At 44.1% G+C, this 17,660-nt stretch overlaps 1 long non-coding RNA gene across 4 annotated transcripts in view; it reads left to right on the top strand.

Annotated features, from left to right (window-relative positions):
• The window catches only part of LOC144752479 (uncharacterized), a 307,677-nt gene that overhangs the window by 125,808 nt on the left and 164,209 nt on the right, over positions 1-17,660 (top strand). For all 4 annotated transcript variants that reach the window (XR_013594119.1, XR_013594118.1, XR_013594116.1 and 1 more), the window contains exon 2: positions 16,215-16,277. This is a non-coding gene — a long non-coding RNA (uncharacterized LOC144752479). The remainder of the gene's footprint in view (positions 1-16,214; positions 16,278-17,660) is intronic.

The raw sequence follows: 17,660 nt of genomic DNA on the forward strand, positions 1-17,660 counted from the left end.
CGTCTGCATATGAAACAATGTTGAGTCATGGCTTCTGACGATGGGGGCGAGCAGTACCATGTAGACGTTGAACAGCGTGGGGTTGGGGGACTCCGCAGGTGGTCTGTGTAGGGTCCAAGAGGAAGCGAGGATGCGAATCGGTAATTTCCACTGTTTGAAAATGTAAAATAGGATTTCAAGATGTATGGAAGGCGTTGTACTCACAGTTTTGGATAATCACAATTTTTTGCGATTAGCTAAAATTGCACATGCCAATTGGGAATTGCAATTTGCAATTCTGTAGGCACATGTACCAAGCCTTTTCTAAATGCAAACTGTGCATTTAGGAAATGCTATCACCATTGACTCCAAGGCGATGGTAACCATGTAAAATTATTGAAAAATGCACAAAAATAAATACGGCATGTGAGCACTTTACATTTGCACATTGTTTAGGGGGGCTTCAGGGGGTATTAGGCCCCCAGGCAACCTTGGGTTTGCTTTACCCATTTGCGATTACCAATTTAGGACTATTGGAACAAATGGAGTAGTATTACCTAATAGCGATGACCTAATTGCAAATCTTTATGAATCGCTATTGGGTAATCGCTATTGTCTTACATACCATTTTGCATTCCTTAAATAGCGATTACCTAAAATTAGTTATTTAAGGAATGGAAAATTGAATTTTGATAAATTAGGCCTTTAGTTCTGAGGAGCAAAAGAGCGATTTGCAAAAAGGGATATTGATGGAGCAAGTTTTCAAACGAGGTGGTATTCACAGACCAGCATGGTTGTGAGAGACTGTGCTAGGGTGTAATGGGGAAAGAGAACTAACTAGTCGTCTTTGATCTTTCCTCTACTTCTCACTCTCTATCCTTTTTTCACTCCACCATGGTCTTTATCTCTGGGTGGATGAGCGCCAATCACCTCAAGCTCAACCCAGATAAGACTGAGCTTGTCCTGATTGGCGGCTCATCCAGTCCCTGGTCCCCTGCTTTTTGGCCTCCCATCCTTGGCCCCCCTCCCACCCCCGTTCCCTCTGTTAAAACTCTGGGCATCAAGGTCAGACAGGACCTGTCCATGCATGGCCAGGTCAGTGCCGTGGTGTCCTCCTGTTTTCTTTCCCTCCGAATGATCCGGAAAATCTCTCGTTTTTTTTCTCTCGACTCCCTTAAAATTATTATTTCCGCCCTTATCACTTCCCGCCTTGATTATGGCAATAGCTTGTTCGCTGGCATCCCTGCCTATGAAACCCGCCGCTTACAAGCTATCCAGAACCAGGCCGCCCGTCTCATCTTTCATTTGCCCAAAACCCATCACATCACTCCCGTCCTCAAATCCCTTCACTGGTTGCCCATCTTGCAGAGATCTCTGTTTAAACTAGGGTGCCTTGTTTACCGGGCCCTTGATCACTCTGCACCGGCTTTCATTAATTCTTTGATTTCCCGTCACACCCCTGCCCGCACTCTCCGTTCATCATCTGCTGCCCTCCTCACTGTTCCCCGCTTTCACAAATCTCGCACTGGTGGAACCCGTTTCTCTGTTCTTGCCCCCCGGTTCTGGAACTCCCTTCCTCTTTCTATGCGTTCGATCCCTATTTTTTCTCATTTCCGTAAAGCGCTGAAAACTTTTCTGTTTGCCCTGGCCTACCCCTGCTAAACCTCCTGGCCCTGTCTGTTCGGTTCCTCAGAGCTCCCAGCGCCAGGAAGCCGTTTGGCCATCGTGCGCTCTATAAATATTTTTCATTCAACTATACATACAACACACACTGGGTTCACTGTTAAATATCAGGCAAACTCATGACACATTTAGATGCATTTGGCTCACCAAGGCACTTAGTGCTTGGAACACAGTGCCACAAAAAACAATAGTTCTTTATGGGCAATGCTTGTACTGATGTACCCATTTTGTATATAGGTCGCAATAATGACCCAAGTGCAGCACGAATCTTACAGTATGGCCCAATGTACTCTAGTGCTGAGCCTCCATGAGTTTGCCAGCACTGCCACTGCCCATACCTTCTGGATATTTCCTCTTACAACACTCACACTTGCACTCCTATTAAGCTATAACCCATTCCAGGTAGTGGCGCACAAACCACTCCCACCACTGGAGACTTGCCTATGCAGTTGGTGACAGGTTTGTTCCCTTCGCCTTTTTGTAGCCCTCCCGGCGCAGCTTGCTCAGGCTCCCTGGGGGTTGCAGCTTTCGCTTAACAGCATCCTGGAGAGGATCTTCTATCTGCAAGTGTCCAGGCTCTGCACCAGGTCGAGCTGCAGCTGGTGGCAGGGGCCCTCCACGGGTGGTGTGGGTGGCTCGGGAACTCCAAAGACTGGTGCTATACCCCAGCCGACTCGGTGGCCAGTGTATATTTTTTCAGTTTTTTTTTTTGTAATTCAAATATACAAAAAGCTTAGGCTTGGGTCCCCACCTTCCAGGAATGATTCAGTGGGTGTCCCTGGGTTCCAGTAGTCATTAAGTGGGGGTCCACAGAAGTCAAAAGATTAAAAATCACTGTCTTACACAGTTGGTAAAGCTCCAGAACTTGAAGCACTGAACAAAATCAAAGGTCGCTTTGGATTTGTAAGTAACTCTACAAAGACTCCAAAGATAGTTGTTACAGCAGAACTTAGGAGGCAAATCAAAGTTCCAGTACCCAGGTGTATGGGCAATTCAAAAATCTAACACTTGTTTCACAATCCAAACAAATGAATCTAACTCTCTGGAGCTAACCACTAACCTAAGGCCTCTGACGACAGTGCTTGAAGAGTTCCAAGGATGCAAGGACATGTTTTGAAGTGTCACAGAACAAGTTACAAAATGTGCCACCAGCAGAAAACGTCTGAGGAGATATACTTGGTGTCCTGACTGAAGACTGAACTGGAATTACAGGATCATAGGTGCAGAACATAACCCAAGAATAGGAACACAGGGGAAGCTTAAGCAGAAGAACAGAGGTGAAGAGAAGAGTCCAAGTAGGGGATTCGACTCCTCAACAGCAAAAAAAGCCAACCACCTACCCATACCTTGGGTGTAGCTTTCATAGACTGCAGGATCCTCAAATCTAGCAGTAAATCCTTGAATCCTGTAGTTGCCTGCCACTCCGTTGGGGCATTCTGACATAACTTTTGTGGTGCTTGCAAGGGGGCAGGATAGGCTGTGCTGGTGATGGGGAGGGCCGTCTCAACTGGATGGCAGACATAGGGCAGCCACAATCGCCGGTGGCATGAATCCTGGCACCCCAATGTGGTTGACATCCTGAGTGGCAATTTCCTAAGCAAGTAGTGAAAGAATCAGCCATCAATACTTAGGATAAGAGGGTGATGGTATTGGGGGTAAACACCTATGGCAGGCTATGACATTTGCTTACTGGTATGGTTAACTGACAAACTCTCTTCCTGTTATAACTGAGACACTGTGGTGGGTGCCAACCGGACAGTGTCAACAATGGAGGCATCTTGATGAGCCGCCACTAAGTTGGATTAAGTGGAGAAACATTTTCTTAAATTATGCCAGAGTTTTTTTAAAACGTTTAGAAGTCGAACACAAATGGTCCCTTTTGTTACATTGTCTAGGGGTTGATGGGCAGGAGGTATTAGATCATTTGTCCTAGTTGGAACAAGAAGAAGTATGTGAGCCTAATGAAATTGAGGGATATTTAAAAAAAAGTAGATTTTAATGATCTTCCTTGCATCAGCAACATTCTTAAAATATATAATTTTGCCTGGAGGTGATAGTGATGTCAAAAGAAGATTAGCTCACAGAGCTGAGAAAGCAGGCATCTTGCTGCAAGTTCGGAGCTCTGACTGACCAATGTATTACAGATAAGTTTTTTATGGCAATTGAGACAAAATAATAGCAGGTAAAAGGGTGGAACACATGACAAGTATTCTGAAGTGATAAAGAATGAGAGTGAAACGCATGTAGCTGTGCTAGCATTTGAAACCACCCAGGGTGATTGTACACAAAACCGAGGGAGGAATGAATAAAGAACTGAAATTTAAAGGACAGTGTTTTAGATATAGTCTAATGGGGCAAATGTCGAACAGCAGAGAATGTCCATCCATAAAAGCGTAAGGCAATAAGTGTAGGAAAGAGGTCACTACATTAAATGTTGTAGTGCTGCAAAAGGGAAGGAAGGGAGAATGGTGAAAGAGATATGTGAGGAGGTTGTGTTGCAATTAGGGATCAGATGTAACAATAATACTTTGTAAGAGTAGAAGTGGAGGACAAGGAAGCCAATGTGATGTTTTGATTCATGTTCTCGTATCACTAGTGTTTTAGTGCATGTATACAACTCAAGTTCCAGTGAAAATTTGCGATTACTTAAATTGCTATTGCATTTAGAGAATCGCAAATTGCGATTCCCTAAATGCAATGCAACAACAACTAAATTAGCGATTTCGCTTTTAAGAAACGCATAGTACCATCAACTTAAAGTTGATGGTAATTTGCGAAAACTTTAAAAAATGCACAAAAGTGCATTTTTCAAAGTTCTGTGTTTCACACATACATGCCCTTGGGGCATGTGTGTGTGCAACAAGTTTTTTAATTGCACTTTCAGGGGTGCATCAGGGTGTCCTTTTGGCACCCTTGCACCCTTGAAATTGCAGGCACAATTTGCGAGTACCTATTTGGTACTCGCAAATTGCGCATGCAATTCCCATTGATTCATATGGGCCTCTATGCCCATAAGAATGAATGGGAAGCCATTCCTTATTTGCGATTCGCAATTTGCGACTCGCAAATAAGGAATGTGTAGGAATGGCAGATTTTTTAAAGATTCCTACATGCATAAGGAATTGCGATTCCTAAATTGCGATTTCTTAAAAATCGCAATTTAGGAATCGCAATTCCTAAGTTTGATGCATATGTCCCCTCCCAAATTACAGGATTTAAACCATGCTGGGACTGTTGCAAACGAATTTCCGTGACAGACCCGCACAAGGTGTTTGGGCTCTGGACACAAATCCAAGTTGTGTGAGGATGCAGCCTCATGAACCCGAAGTCAATCCAGGAATGTGAAGCAAAGGTATACGTCAATGAACACCGTAAGAATTAGCTCACGTCCCGCTCCTGGGTTCGTTACACAACCGGTCCTTCTCACTGTCAAAGTCTTCATGTAAATCTAATTGAAGTCAAAGAGGAAACACAAGAAGGCCTATCCAATCCCACCACACTCAATTTCCAGACATGTTGTGAGGGCGTCAGTGTGCCACTCAGTCTCGCTCCCGGTCCACTGAGTAGCTGAATGAACAATTGGTCCTGATGTACCTCAAGTTACCTGGTAACTCGACAATGTTACAACAAACAGAGGCCTTTAGGGAGGCCATGTTGTACATCTTTGGCACCTTTCACATGTTGCACATCTTTGGCACCTTTCAGTTTCCTCCGGCACCTCTTCATGCCCCAAGTATTTGCAGGGGCCTTCAGTCAGATTACCGACGGTGCATCTGTCATCGGTGACGTCTGTACCTGTAAAACCTGCTTCGGGTTCCACACCAGATTCTCCGCTAACTTCCACTCCGATACCTTACAGGTGCCCGAATCTGAGCTGAGCTCATCTTGGCCTCGACCTAGATCATGTCCTGAATTTACTTTGACGCATCTGGTCTCCGTACAGTCAGATTCAGGTAGAACTCTACCTGTGCCTCAGAGCCTCCCTCAGGTGCTCTACAAACATTTTGATTCTGAGTCTGATCAGGCTCAGGCAGCCCTTGGAGACAACAATGAGGATGATGAGGATAACTTTGCCCCTTCTTATGATGACTAGAACCTCTGCATGGGGTTCCAGGAGGCTGCATTATTTCTCTGATACTGGGATGATGTCCCTCCAGACTGCTTACAATGGAAAGTCCTTTGCCATGGTAAATAGATGTGCAACTGAGGTTTTTGACCTACAACTCTTCTTTGGAGGTAAAGACAATGTCCTCAACATATGGTTACAGCCTGGGTAGGCTTCCTCTAATCCTTTACTAGTGTTCAACAAAGCTCTTGCTGGCACATGGATGGCCCTTTGGGCAAATCCTTTTTCTTGCCCTCCAGCAAACAGGCAGGTTGCAAGGTGCGATAAACCAGCATCAGGTGATCATCATTTTCTAACTCCACATCCAACTCCAAAGAGTCTGTGGTTCTACCTTCCACCAGCATGGTAACCCCAGTTAATTTCTTACGACTCCCCCGACAGAGAATCAAAGAGAATTGAGATATTCAGAAATGGAGCGTAGAAAATCCGCCTTTTCTGCATAACCCCACCCGCCTTCCCTATCTTTCACATTTTGCTAGACCCTATATTTTTGCTGGCTCTAGAACTCTGTGCTAACCTGTGGTAAATTGCCCATGCTCCCCTTTTAAACATGGTCATATTAACATATTTCTAATTGGTATAATTAACTTACCTATAGGTCCCTAGTATATGGTACGAAATGTACTCAGTGCCTGTAAGTTAAATGTCACTAGCTGCACGCAGCACCTATTGTGCCATCCACTACAGCGACAATGTAAAACATAACGTCAGGCCTACCAATGTAGCCTTACTGTAGCAGTGTAAAACACTGCATTTAGGCCTATATAAATAAACCCTTTAGACATGTCAAACCATCATTTTTAAATATTAATAGGTTTACCTCCTATATATGCTGTGTTTCTTAGAAGGCAGGGTGTGTGCTATTTAGGAGTAGTGCATCTAGAAATGTAATGTTAACATGTCCTTACAGTGACTAGCACCCAAAAGCTATTTTCACTGTGGCAGGCCTAGCTGTCCTATATAGATTAAAATCCCAATACTGTATCTTGGGAACCGGGATAGCTAGAGCAATCATTAAACATCTATTTAGTATTGTTAATTAATATCCACTTCAGTGGTGAAGCAGAATTTTTAATGAATATTAAAGAAATAATAACTTTTAGAAAGTTACATTTCCCCTGCCTGAAGTTCCTAGAGGCTAAATTTACATTTGCTGTCTCATTTCTGCCAGACAAAATTAGCATCTGAATAGGTGTGACATTCTTCCAGGAGCAACTGATAGTCTCACCCCAATGGATAGAAATTACTCTTCTGAACCTGACAGAATATGCAGGGTGGGATCATGAGCATCCCTTTTGAAATTATATTGTTAAGTAAGTCCTTCTTGACAGCTCTGCTGGATTTTACATATGACACTAGGGGCACACTTGAAAGGACGGGAAACAGGATGTTAAAATAATTATTGTATATCCACTGTCTGCTTGCTAGAAAACTGTACTTTTTTCTACCATACTTCTGTCTCTGGGTTTATTGTGGGTACAGTAACTGCCCAAAATTGGATTTTAGTGTTAAATGTAAGTAGACACCAGGATTGCCATAGTCCACACCCTATACACACACAGACACATCAAAGCCATCAAAGCCCAGTTTTAGTGTGGCTGAAAACTTTTGCCATCTTGAAAATGGCTAAGGTCAGTAGGGTTGGTCCCAAGACCATTTACCCCGTTAGTTAGGGCGTGCCCAGGATTCATTCCCATCCGTTTGCTTGTGCCAGGCATAAATGTTGCATTTCCAGGCACCCACTTTGTGAACTCTTCTGGACCTGAGAAATATCAGAAGAGGACTGAACCTGATGTCTGCAGCCTGAGAAAAGCTTTCAAGGACTGGACCTGCCAATCAGAACAAAGAAGAAGACTCCAGGGGTCACAACAAGGCTGATCTCCTGTTGAACCTACACAGTCAAAACATGCTACAACAGGCCTTTTCCTGCAACTACCCAACTGACAAGTGGCATTTGACCTTGGATTGTATCCTACTGTTTTCCGTCTGCCTGACACCCTGTGAGTCTTGTTAAGTGCTTCACCTGAGGTCCTTAGAAGTGTTTGCTCTGTGATGGATTGGAACTTAAAGGGTGAAAGTAAAGGGAATGCAAAATTGAAATTGTATTTTTTTGTTAGTAAAAGTGGCCCTGCAAACATCTACCTGCAAAAAGACCAAAAAATCCCAGTGGAAGCACTCTAAACATTACATTCGTTTCAGGGAGATGCCAGCAAAAATGTTCGTAAACTGGATATCAGCAGAATCATCAAACCAAAATATATGATAAAGACAGTTTATTTAACTTGATTTCTTGGGATAAAACACAAGTATCTAAATCGACAAATCTCTAATACAATTACAAATTGACAAATTCTCACAATTGCAAATATCAAATTATTCCAATTTTGTCTGGTGCAGGCTCCAAACTTCGTAGTTAGCAGCCAACATGCGTTTCATGGGAAACACCTCTTTTTCAGGGATCTGGAAAAAGCTCTTTAATCGTATTTCTCAAAAGTGACAGTGTCTTCCTAGTTCACCCTTTCATGTTTGATATTATCTTAGGTTTTCTAATGAATGTATATATCCATGGATTTCATCCATCATAATACTAGAAGACTCAATTGTCAGTTCCTCTTTTATCTGACTGACAAACTCTATCATACAACACGGTATAGATGGACTAAAGAAGCACGCCCTTCCCTCTGTTAGAAAAAGGGACCCCCAGTCCAGCTCGTATCCGCTAACTATTCCTGCCTTCGCTAACCCAAATCCATGGAACACCAAAGGAACTTGTTTCTGATCTGCAGTGGTGGCTGCTCCCCTGCACTTGGACCAGTGGCAGACTCTTCGCCATTCCCATTTGAGAGGTGACGGATGCGTCGCTGCTGGGTAGCGGGCTCACATGCGAAAGGTGAACATCAGAGGACTCTAGTCTTAGGCAGAATTCCCAACTCCACATAAGCTCGTTGGAGTTGCGGACCATTTACTTGCTGTTGAAGGCCTACCGCTCATCAAAGGGAAGCAGGTACAGGTCTACACAAACACAAGCTCCATGTGGTACGGCAACAAACGGAGCAGTGTAGGGTGCTGATCTCTAGTGTGGGGTCCTAAATTCTAGGCCAAGAGGCTCTTCACCCCTGTAACTTGCTGGAATGTCATGGCATTTCCCTGGATCTTTGAATTCCAGGCAGATGAGCTCTGCTTATGGCGCCTAGCGTATGACGAATGTCAGTTGCACCCCAAGGTGGCACAAGCCATCTTCCATTAATGGTGAGAACCCTGGGTTTATATGTATACCTCTGCTGAGAACTTGCAGTGTCAAAACCTGTGTACTTGGAGTTCCCAAGAATATTCTCTCTTGGCGTCCATACACATTCACGAAACACTCCTGCCTTGAAATCCAGGTCCAATGTTAAGGGTATTTCGCCCATTCGGTCCTGAAGAACGTATTGCTTTGGTATTTATTCAAAAGGTGAGGGATATGCAGTTAGATGTATCCAAAAAAGAACAAGTTAGCTACCTTTGAAAATGCTCTTTCTGTTGGATACTCTAGCTAATGGCAGCTTTCTCACTGCCCTCCTACTTCCCCATTATGTGGAATGGTCTCATTTTGCATCTAAAAAGATCCCAAGCTAGAGATCTGTACACAAGTGCTCTGATTTGTTTTTGGACTCTACGTCCAAGGACAAAGACGGATTCAAGAACTGATGTTAGTGCACAAGGGCGGTACTTATATGTGGCCCCGTCCGTCACTCTTAATGAAGTCACTGCGGTGTCACACAGCACCACCTACAAGGATGCATAAGCAAAGCTTTGTAAACGTTTTTGGATCCACTCGGGCATCTGGGACTATTTTAAAGGTAAGGAATGTGTGGTTAGAAAGAATATCCAGCAGAAAGAGCATAACCAAGGGTAAGTAACTTGTTCATTAAGGTAGCCTCATCAGAAAGAGCAAGGAGTGTTCTTGAATTCGAATGCCACACCACAGGTCCAGGTACAAGTGATAGATTTTTGAAAATGGTATTGTTTAAAAAGTTACTTCAATAAAATTAAACTTGAGGAAGAAGCCAACCCCGTGGCATTCAAAATAAGATGTCAGCCAGATAGTGTACACCAAGCATTGAAAATTGAGCTTGAGAGACTTTCTGAAGCACCAGTGGATGCCACTGAGTGGCTGGCACCTATGATGGTGACTCAGAAGGCCTCTGTAGCGATTAGATTGTGCATAGATTTGCACAAATTAAACAAGAAAGTAGTTGCTGACAAGTTGATGTTGCCTTTGCCTAACATCACAGTGATGTTGTTGTTACATGCAAAGACAAGTATGATCACAACCCTGGATCTCATCTTTGTGTACCATCAGATCAGGCTCAATGAAGCAACCCAGAACTTAACAGCATCCGTAGAAAATATTGGTGCGTTCAAATTTGTAAAGATGCTTGTGCTAATTTCATCAGCCTCTATGGCATCAAATTTGGGTGGTATTGAAGGTGCTATATTTTACAAGGATGATTCTCTGATTTTAGATAAGACCAGGAAACAAATGAATAATAGAGTGAAGAAAGTTCTTGGGTGATTCTTGTATTTTGGTACGACATTGAGACCTGAGAAATGTTGGTTAGTAATGGTAGAGATTGATTATTTAAACAATGGAATTTTGGTGAAATGTGAGAGTCCAAGGAAATAGTTATTTGAAACTATTTAAAGGTATGGGCCTCCTCAAAACAAAGAACAGTTAAATCCATTCTTAGGAATGATAGAATTTTATAGCAGATTTATAGAACAGTTATCAGACAAAATAAGTTTGATGAAGGGTTTATTGAATATTGAAGAAGAATGTTGAATTAAATTGTGTTCAAACAATGTGAATAGGAGGCATCTAATGTGCAGGCGTTTGTTGCAGGAAAAAGTTGCTAACTGGTCACTGATGGAAGTGCGAAAGTTCTAGGAGTGGTGTTAGTTCTATTGACAAAAGGTAAACAACATACAATAACTTTTGCATCGGGGTGCAAAGCTAAGGAAGGCAGGATGGTGGCAGCAGAATTCCTTTGCCTTCCCAGTACCTCCCAACAATCCGGTCACATATACGCCATCTGTTCCCTAAGCCTGTCACAAAGGCTGAAAAGCAGCTTGCTGTACCTGCTGAGCTGTTTCCCACCAGACGTTGTGCCGGTTTGATGGTTTGAACGTTGCTGGCTGCCCATACCGCATATCCTGGCCAAGGGGCGGGCCTCGTTCACTGCTGATTGCTCTCCGCCACTGCGGGAAGAGATGTGGTTCTACGGGGGTACTGAATACCGTGACCTGCTGCCGGTCTCGGCTCCTGCTGACTAAGGGGGCCCCTCCCAGGAGACCAGTGCTTAATTTGTTAAAGGAGTGCCAGCCATTGGCTTGTCATTGCTGCTAGTGACGGTACCAGAACAACTATTAACCATCTCTGTCGTCTGCAGGTGGAACAATTTAGATATTTCCAGGTCCCCAAAGCTAAAGGAATGGCTAGGGAGGCTGGTATTAGTATTTTTTAATGTATATTGTAGTCATAAACAACAGTTTTTCTGCTCATCGCTAAATTAGATGAGTAGGTCCACCATGTGGCAGAGTATCATAAGTGTGGTGATGACAATTAAGTGTCGAGCACTGGAAACCAATCAAGTGCTGGTGCCGAGTACCGGAAACCACAGACTCAAATTAAGTACTGGGTGAGACGGGTGGAGCAGTGGTACGAACCACGCTGTAGAGCTGTGGCCTGCCGCTGTGGACTTGCACAGGGGTCCTGTCGGACAGGAGGTCATCCTGTGGCGTGACTGTGCTCCCACTCAGTGCAGGGGCCTAGTGGAAGCCAGCAACTGCGCTGGGGCTGAACTACCAGTGCCACATTACATCCTGGCAGTTTGTGGTAGTAAATATATAAGCAAGGACTGACTGTGCATTTGACCTGCCTGACAGATGACTGAGTAAACTTTTGGGTTGTGGTTCTGCTTTGAGGCTGCCTGGTTGGCTGCCCCCCACTCCCCAACCCCAGCCTCAACCTATCAGTTTCAAGGCAAGTGCCCAAGTTAATATTGAGACATGTGCCACCTGACCATTGAGCTCTTACTACTGTGCGCCCATTACTTGAAGATGGCTTGAAAACAGTAGTGCCTACACACGTTAAATAGACTCATCTGCACCAGAGCAGAGTCCAGTGCTGTGCCTCACTCACTTGCTAACACTGTGCTCCACTTAAGGAAATCCTCTTCCTTGCTCCTTACTGTGTTCCATATGGCCCGAGACATCTACACCACAAACTTGATGACAAACCTTGCCAAAAATCTTTCCCTTAAAAATTCTGCGGTGGCAGCCGCCCTTGCCATGGCCATATCTATTCTCCTCTGCCTCTGGTAATCAAACAATCTTAGGTCATCTCCTGCTCCACTGTTTACTGCCATAGCATATAGATATGCACCTGTGTCCCAAATGAATTTGAGTCTGTTTACCCCCTGCTTTCTCTGGAAACCTTGCAGCTGCAGGCTGTAGAAGCGAATAAACAGTTCTCACATGTGATTGAGCGTTTGAAAACATATGAAGAGAGAGATGAAAATGAGGAGGACAGCATGCGTTGGAATAGTTTATGCCTTGTAAGCCTGGCTAAGGGCACAGAGGGCCAAGACTTGATAACATATATAGAAACATGGATTACAAGTTATATGACTCCACACAAATTAACCTCTTCGTTACCTTTGAAAGGGCGCAGAAGGTACCATCTAGGCGTCCACCTCATTTCTGACGGACGACACGTCACAGACAGCTGATGACGTCCATTAAGAATTGAATACACTACAAACACTTCTGGCAAGGAATTGTAGTAAGCACCCTGCCTGACAAAATAAGGTAGCATAACAGCAACAAATGTACCCCATCTCTCTTGGTTTATGATCAAGCTTGAAAGGGCTGTTGACCCTGACCATATGTAACTAATGCTCCAAAAATAGACATTACAAGTACAACCTATCCGCTGGCTGTACTTCATACTTAAAATGCTCAGCTATCCCTACTATAAGCCTATGCAAACATTAACATGCTTTATGGGCTTTAATAAGCAGGGCCCAGCATAATATTACTTGCCAACCCCTGCCCTACATTATGTTTGCATTACCACTATCTTTGGATGAAGGCTCATTTGACCTTTGTCCTATGCCCTATGTATTGCAATATTTGTTTTTCTTGATTCAGTTTGTTGTAAAGGTGGTTGTGATTAGACACTGTACATGTGCTGCTTATTTGCACTGCACTATCACAAAGTAATGTCAACACAATCGATAGGAGACTTTAATTTGCTGACCTGTAATATTAGAGGTATGTGTGGCGAATGTAAGCGCTATGCAATATTCTCATACTTATAAAGGAGATGGATACATATTGCATTGCATATTATTGAACCAGAGGCTGAGTGGCTACAGAAGGTTTGGAGACGGCAGGTAATCTCTACTAATTATCCAGCCTTTTCTAGAGGTGCTCTAATACGGATCAAAGCTGATGAGCCATTTCACGTAATTGCTACAATCATAGATAGAGAGGGTACACACTATTGAGGGGCAGTCTTGATGGTAATCCTGTGGTCTTGTGTAGTATATGCGTACCCAATACTAATCAGCCAGCCTTCATGGTGGACCTGTCAACCAAACTGACACAGTAGACTGATGTCCCCTGGTTAATAGGTGTCTGTTTCAACTGTGTCCTGGATGTCACCATGGACAGGTCATTCCAACCCACTTCCACAGGCACCAACCATGCAAAATGTGAACCGCCTGTCACAATGGCTTGAGCATGGGGCATTGACAGCCATCTGACAACAAACCAGCCCTGGGGTGCTTGTCTGTTCCTTTTACTCTATTCTGTGTGAATTACATGTCAGGCTAGACATAATAGTATGTTCACTGTCTCTAGATGCCTCTATTACGCAAGCGGACTACCTAGGCGCAGTTCTTCAAGACCACAACACACTGAGGGCGTGTGTATATACACTTGAGCACTATACAACCCCCAACCCGACATGGAGCTCACAACCCTTGCCATTGGCAGATCAGGTTTTTCAGAGCGCCCTTCACCAGAATATTGAATCCAAGAACATTGCCTCGACCATAGCAATTGAATGGGAGGCTATCAAGATCAGTATTAAAGGCCACTGCATACATGCAGTGGTCGGTGTGAAGAGGGCACTAGACATGGAAATCAATAAGTTGGAAGCCTTCCTTCCACATTTTGAGTTGTGTGCAGCTGCAAATAAACAACACATAACTATGCTCACTGAATCGCATGCCAAAGACAGCACTACTAGAACACCTTTCAAGTTCAGCTTTGCCAAGTATGCCTCAAAGTCAAATGCCATAGCAGATACATCGGGCGCCTTACTAGATTAGTTATTAAAAAAAGAACTATCACACCCTCCAATAACGAGTGTATGCACTGCCTAAAAGAATATAGTATGTACCCAGGCTGATATCCATTCAACCTTCACATTGTTCGAACACCACTCTATAGACCTCCCTGCAGGACTGCCAGCCTAGTGTCATTAGTGAGTTTCTTGCAAATGTGCAAATACCGCGTATCACACACAATCAACATTTAGTGTTGGGAGTGCCAATAAACAGTGCAGAGATTGGCAAGGCACTGCTCCCCTCGCATCGGGCAAGACCCCTGGTCCAGACAGACTGCTCATCTAATTCTATAAGACTTACACTTCTTTATTGATTTTGTGCCTAGAAACTATGTAGAAATCAGCAATCGAGGGTTGCGCCCTTCCCCCATCCATTTGTGATGAATTCCTCATTTCCATACCCAAGCCTGGTAAAGACATGGTTGAACTGGAACCTATCGTCCTTCCTCAATACGTAGTACAAAATGTTCTGACCAACCAACTACTGTCGCTACTCCCCTAGCTGATACACGGCGTCCAAAACTATGTTATACCTGGGAGGAGTACTTGCTTGACTCGGAAGTGCTTATTCAATATCAAGAAATGTGCCCCACGCACTTTGTCCTGTGCAGCAGGTATGGTTTTAAACATTGAAAGGGCGTTTGACTCGCTAGAGTGGGAGTGCCTTTTTGCAGTATTGACGCGGTATGGCTTTGGTAAGTATATGCTTAACCTGATCAAATTACTCTATACAGCCCCAATATCATGCCCTAAAACGGGCAAACTCACTAAGGACGCCATCTCATTGCACAGAGGTACAAGGCAGAGCTGTCTGCTCTCCCCTCTTTCATTTGCCCTTGCAATCGAAAGTCTGGCGATCGTCCTATGTCGAGATGTCAAAAATTGGGGCTTCATGCTGAGCTAATGTACTCACTTGGTGTCACTCTAAGCAGACAATATATTGGTATACCTAAGAGACGTAGATGCAGTACCCGCCAAAATTGCTTCTATTATCCGCCACTGTGCCATGGTGTCTGGCCTAAGGGTATGTTGGTGGAAATCATACCTGATTTCTTTCCTTCCTCATATACCTGAGGGCGTCTGACTATAATAGATGAAACTCTGAAGTGGCAAGAAGGCACATTTTGCTACTTAGGCATAAACGTCTATCACCATGAACTAGACCTCTTTGACGGAAACAGCACCAGACGGATGGCAGCAATCAGAAACCAGAGATCCTTCTGGGCGACACGTCCGCTGTCCATGGTTAGGCGTACAGCCCTGTCTAAAATGGTTGCCTTTTCCGAACTGCTGAATTATTTCAGTAACCTCCTATTATTTATACCTGCTAGATTTTTATGCACAATAAACCCCATCCTGGTCGTGCTCATTTGGCGCACTGGTCGCCGCAGAGTGGCACTGGCAAAACTAATACTGCAGACAGACCGGGGCAGGTTAGGGGTGTCCAAATTTCATACAGTACTACTTGGTCGCTCAACTGCAGTGGGCGTGCAGATGGTTATTTGAAAACCAGCTAGATGACTCAGCAATGCAGACTCCCAAAAATTGCATACCTTCCTGCCCTTACAAAGCTGTCTCCTACTAACTCACAGCGTATATGTACAGCCCATTGTTACTTTAAAAGTCTTTACATACTACAGCTGAGTCTGCCCCATGCACCCCTGGTGTTCCGCTATTGTATATGGCTGACAGCTCACCTCATTGGACACACCCTGATCTCAGACCCTGGGAAGCTGCTGGTTGGCGCTCTATTCTAAGAAGGTCATCTCCTATCACTAGATGACCTTATGAATCCCTACAACCTACAGTTCTTAGCCTACGGAGGCAGCACTAAGCCACTTACTTCTTACCCATCAATCCATACTGTCAATGGAACCTCAATCCCACACAGTCATTGTAATGAGGCGGGGTTAATTTGAGGACAAGAGTGTTACGGTTGACTTTGTTGGTTTAGTGATAGTTTAAGTGATAGAATAATCCCTGTCTATATGGTCCTCCCTTAATTTCTTTTTCTTTTTCTGTTCCTTATAGGTGATATGGAGACCAGGATCACTGGATTGCTAAGCACCCTCGGAAGAAAATTGAAGACCACAGGTAAGGGGACTGGTTTAGAGATTTTCTCCAAAAGTGTCTCTTCCTAGGTTAAGGGTTGCAGGTTAATGACTGAGATTCCCTTACAGCACCATCAACAAGACCCAGTGTGAATCTCATGCCAAGGAATAATTAGACCAGAAAACTCAATGGGAAAAATACCTCTAGATCCCAAATGAGTACTCTATCTTGAAATCATTTGCCTCCTTCCTCACTGGTGTTAGGTAAGAATACTCTCTAATAACTTTCCTTTCATGAAGGTATTAAATGAAGGTCGTGAACGGTAGTAAGAGGGAAAAAAGTTCTCTTATTACTCTTCTTGTTTTTATGCAGACATAGGTGTAGGTTAGGAGTTCTACTGTGGCCAGATCAACCAGCTATTTTATAACCTCGCGTTTTGGGTACCCTCCCGTACTTTCCCAGGAAACGTTCCCGTACTTGGTGAAACCATGCTCCACCAAAAGTGTGGTGGGGCATGATGTGAGTCTAGTGGCCCTCTGGTTTCGATGCCACTCTTCTACTTCTGCAAGTCTCGTACTCCTCTTGCATCTTCGGGTTACCTCTATCTTATTCCCTCTCAGCCACTTCGATATCATCTTCTCCCGCTTCCGCCTTCTTCACAGTCCCCTTGGCACCTGACGTCTGCTCCTGAGTCATCTAAGATTTGAAGAAATCACATCCTCCAACTTCCTCATTCCCTCGTTCCTGTTCCTAAGGGAATTTAATAATGGTGGCATTTACGGGTATCTCAACACTAGATACCTGACCTTTCTGTCCGGTCTGTGAAAGAAAGTTAGATGGTTGACAATTGGTCACAGCTCGTCCTGGAACATGCCATGGGACTTCCACCTTGGAATTCTCTATGGAAGCATCATTCTCCCTCTCCTCCTGACCCCCCCCCCCCCAACCCCAGGACTTTCCCGATCGGGGAATAGAGGAAACCTGGACAAGAAGTCCGCAGTACCCTGGTCTTTGTCGTTCCAGTGATGAACCTCAAACCTATAAGCCTGTAACGAGAGAAACCAATGCAACACTCTTGGATTATTGTTATTATTCCAGCTCATCCAGGTCAGAGATGCATGATCTGTATATATGATGAAAGGTCTCCCCTCCTAACAGTATTTTAGCTTTTCTACAGCCCACTTAATGGCTAGACATTCTTTTTCAATTATTGTATATTGCTGTTCCCAAGGGAAAAGTTTCTGACTAATGAATTGGACGGGTGCTTCCTTTCCCTCTTTGTTGACCTTGGATAACACAACACCTATCTCTATATCAGAGGCATCTGTTTGTAAAATGAATATGTCATTAAAGTTTGGGGATGCTAAGACTGGACTAGAGGCGATAACTTGTTTAAGCTGTTGGAAGGCCTTTTTAACGTGATCT

This window comes from Lissotriton helveticus, chromosome 1_1 (assembly GCF_964261635.1).
Source record: "Lissotriton helveticus chromosome 1_1, aLisHel1.1, whole genome shotgun sequence".
NCBI classification, from domain to species: Eukaryota; Metazoa; Chordata; class Amphibia; order Caudata; family Salamandridae; genus Lissotriton; species Lissotriton helveticus.